At 45.9% G+C, this 4,274-nt stretch overlaps 2 non-coding genes across 2 annotated transcripts; both read left to right on the forward strand.

Annotated features, from left to right (window-relative positions):
- Positions 1–214: 214 nt before the first annotated feature.
- On the forward strand, positions 215–286 carry TRNAC-GCA. The gene has a single exon. It is a non-coding gene; the product is annotated as a tRNA-Cys (tRNA).
- A 2,769-nt stretch (positions 287–3,055) lies between these two features.
- Positions 3,056–3,127, forward strand: TRNAC-GCA. The gene has a single exon. It is a non-coding gene; the product is annotated as a tRNA-Cys (tRNA).
- The last annotated feature ends 1,147 nt before the right edge of the window (positions 3,128–4,274 follow it).

Here is a 4,274-nt window from a genome sequence, read left to right on the forward strand (position 1 = left end):
AGAGAGGCTGTGCGTATTGGGAAGCCTAAGAAGAGGCTCAGGGAGCTTAGTTCTTAGGCATCCTGTCTTTTTTCATAATAAACTTCTAAGACTTATAATGCCCAGACTGCTTCCAGGCAGCATTCTCTCTAATTATAGCTCTCCTGAGTCACTGGAGGTTTCAGAACCAGTAAGTTGAGAGACAGATAGATTATAAAAACAAGCTCATTTCACTGGGGGTATAGCTCAGGGGTAGAGCATTTGACTGCAGATCAAGAGGTCCCTGGTTCAAATCCAGGTGCCCCCTGTACAGTCTAGTTTTTGCTTCAGAAGAATCTAGATCGACTTTAGTTTTATTATTTTCCATAGCTCATGGTTGAATAAATAACTAATGTCCTTTGTGTATAGGCCAGGCATCAGTCTAAATTATTTACATTAATTATCTCCTTCATTTCTCTCCAAAACTTTACGAGATGCATGCCATCAGTATCCTCATTTGACATGAGGAGACAGACTTGGAGATGCTCAGTAATTGGCTAACGGTCAAAAAAGTCTACAAAGAGAAGGCCTAAGGTTTGAACTCAGAGCACACAGCCTCAATGACTCTATCATACTACTCATACTGTTCTAGTGTTAAAAGTTGTGTGACAAAATTCCACTTAGTAATGCTCTCAAGGTGCTAGGACTGTCCATCCAGGTTTAGAACTTTTGGCTGCAGGGTCAACCCAGCAGCTTAGCGACTGTGCCCACCCTGTGCAGTGACCTGGGGAAAGTCAGGGAATAGTCTTCACCGAACACCACTAGGGCTGAGCATGAACTGGCCTGAAGGTGAGGGAGCTGCACTCTTTTCCTGCTCTAAAGCCTGAGGAGTTTCTATTTCCTTTCCGCCCCTAATTCATTTTCTGCAGCTCAGCTCTGCCACCTTGGGTGCCTTCATTCAGGATCCAGAGTGGACCAGAGCCCACAGCCCAGGCAATGCTGTGTCTTTAGAGGAGCCTGAACAACATATAGAGTGCCTTGTGTGGGCCAGAGCCATGCAGAGTGTGAACCCAGAGGTGACTGAGACACAGCCCCTGGCCTCAGTGTGCTCTCATCCAGGGAGCAGGCCTGCAAAGTACAAAATCGGAGCAATTTGAGCTGCATGTCATTGTGCCACCCTCAGTGCATAGGAGACAGTGACTCCTTCTGTGTGGAGGAGGGAAGGTTAAAGGAGGCTTTTGGAGTTGCTGATGGCAAATCACAGTTTCAAAGATAAATAATATCTCACAGGACAGAGGGTGGAGTGGAGGTAGGGGTGTGCAGGGTGGTGGCCGAGGTCCAGGTAGACAAGGCTGCCTGGGCAGAGACTGGGGCCAGATGGATGCAGGTAGAGGCAGCAGGAGCACAAGAGGTGACATGGGCATGTCAGAAGATGAAGTTGAAGAGGCAGTTGGGGATCCAAACTTGGAGCCTTTCAGGAAGGCATTTAAAGGGAGCATGACCTGGATAGACTCCATTGAATTTTTAAATTTTTAATTAAAAAATTTTAGAAATGTTTATTTTTGAGAGAGCAAGCACAAGTGGGGGGAGGGGCAGAGTGAGAGAGAGGGGGGACAGAGAATCTCAAGCAGGCTCCCCCACCGTCAGCACAGAACCCAATGTGGGGCTTGAACCCATGAACCATGAGATCATGACCTGAGCCGAAGCTCAACCGATTGAGCCACCCAGGTGCCCCTAGACTCCACTGTAAAACAGGCTGCTTGGGGAGCAGCAGGGGGATGGCTGTAAGGGGTGGAGGCCGGGAGGCCATTTAGGAGGTGGTGGCACTGCTGGTGTGGGGGTTGAGATGAACCTAAGTGAAGTCAGAGCCACGATCAGCAATACCCAGAGATTACCTGGAATTGGAGAAGAGCCGGTGAGAGAAGCGCCACCGTTGTAAGCGTTTCGACCAAATGACTGAGTGCACAGTGGTGTCACCAACCAAGATGGGGGGAGACTGATCAGATGGTTCAGGAGGCAGGCCGGGCGCTGCGCCCCAAAAGTACACTGGAATCCTGGCTGCAGCACCTCCTGGCTGTGTGACTACTCTGTGCTTCAGTTTCCCTACCTGCAAAATCAATATGCTAATGATAACGTCTTTTTTATGGCGTTTTCGTAATGATTCTCTGGGAAGTTACGGTGGAAGCTTTAGTCCCGTGCGTGGCACATAGAAAGTGTCCAGTAATTATGCACTGTTGTTATTACAACAGAGCAGAATAGGAGGAGATGCAGGCTTGGGCAGGAAGGTGACTGGTTTGTTTGGGGCACCCTGGGTGTGAACTCTGAGGCTTCCTGGAAAGCCTCAGAGTGGAGTGACTGGGAATGGGTATCTGGGACCCGTGAGAGCCTGTGAGCGGAACCTCTGGCTGCCTTCGCTCGGCGGCTTCAAGGAGGCGACAGGCCTCCTCAGGGAGGATTGGTTGCAATGACAGAGTTTTCCCTGACCTTTCTGCTCAGTCTCAGAGGTACACAAGATTAAAAATCCTCAGACTGGAACCAAAGAGAAGAGGAATCAGAGGTGCTCAAAGGTGAATTTTGGACTTTGGAATACCTAGTTGTTGTTGTTTGACTGTAAAGTAAGACAGTTCATCCTGGATGAGGTCCCCTTTGAAAATTTGATGAAAACGTACACAATATACGATGCACGTACATACACAACATTTGCCTACAATATCGGAGTTACATCTGAACCTTTGAAGTTTGTGGATACCCAGTTAAGACTCCCTCCCTGTCCAATACTTGTTGGTGACCCATAAAACTTAAAACGTTCGTTGATGTGGGGGTGGGGGGAGAAACATTCACGATGTGCCCAGAGATTTTTAGGCAGTTGGTAGTGTGTTTTAAAAACTGGAGAATTATATGGAGAATTATACTCAGCTTGAGGTGCTGGGAAGAGAATGAGTATATATGCTCTGGGAAAAGTAGGCGCTGGTGTGGCTGGAAGGGAATTGAAGATGAATTTAAGTCCAGGAAGAATCTGAGCCATAAAAGGTATTTATGAAGTATGATGTAACTCATAAAAGTGAAATAAGTATTTATGTGCAGCTTGTTACCATCAGGGGGTATAGCTCAGTGGTAGAGCATTTGACTGCAGATCAAGAGGTCCCTGGTTCAAATCCAGGTGCCCCCTCTGTGTTCTTTTGCTCTTCTTGGCAGCTTCATTAAAATACTGGGTGTAGAGTGAGGAAAGCAAGGTGCCTAGGGCTCAAAATTTAAGGATGTACTCACTCTCACATAAGTACCTTGGCTTGTTAATTCCCTCGCAGTAAAGCTGTGTGCATGTAAATTCACATAAACACAGCCATACGTCCAGAGGCATATACACACATCCCACACACCAGATGTCCCCCGACCACGTGCACACATCCTGACCCACACACCATCACACAGACCCACCAACAGACAAACATACATACACATATGCATACCTGCATCTTCTCATGTGGACCTTTGTTTTTTCCTTTCTGTGTATTCGATCTTATTCACCAGACCCTTTCTAACCTCCTTTCTTCAAACTTTTAACCTTTTAATAGTTAGGATTTACAGAAGAGTTGTGAAGATACTATAGAAATGTCCCATATACCCTTCACTCAGCTTCCCCTAGTGTTAACATCTTGCATAACCATGCCACATTTATCAAAACTGTGAAATAAACATTGGTGCAACACTATTAGCCAAACCATAGACATCATTCAGATGTCACCAATTTTTCTGTTACTGTCTTTTTTCCTGTGGCAGGATTCAGTCCAGGATGCCATGCTGCTTGGAGTCATAACGCCTCCTTAGTTTCCTTCTCTGACAGTTACTCAGTTTTTCCTTGAGTTGTTGTTTGTTTGTTTTGTAATCTTAACACTTTTGAAAAGTCCTGGTCAGATATTTTGTAGAATGCCCCTCACTTTGGGTTTGTGTAATGTTTTCTCATGATTAGGCCAAAGTTGTAGATTTGGGGGAAAAATATCACAAAGGTCATGGTCATAGGCCATTATCCTCCCGTCTTACTAGGGGTGGAAGAAAAGCACTGCAAACATTTAGGAGTCTGCTACATTGTAAAATGTTAAGAGTACAAGCTCTGAAGCTTGTGAGGATATACCTTCTGAAGTGAGATACCACACAGAAGGAAGCATATCACATGGTGGGTCTCTTTGGATTTTGGTGTTCATGTATTTGGATGTGCTTCTCTGGTATGTTTACTAGGTTTAAACAATAGCCCATAAGATTGTCTGTTGTTCTGTGGATGCCAGAACGAGAAAAAAAGTCTGCACTCAGTCCAGGCCATG

The sequence above is a fragment of the Felis catus genome, chromosome C2, assembly GCF_018350175.1.
Source record: "Felis catus isolate Fca126 chromosome C2, F.catus_Fca126_mat1.0, whole genome shotgun sequence".
Taxonomy (NCBI): domain Eukaryota; kingdom Metazoa; phylum Chordata; class Mammalia; order Carnivora; family Felidae; genus Felis; species Felis catus.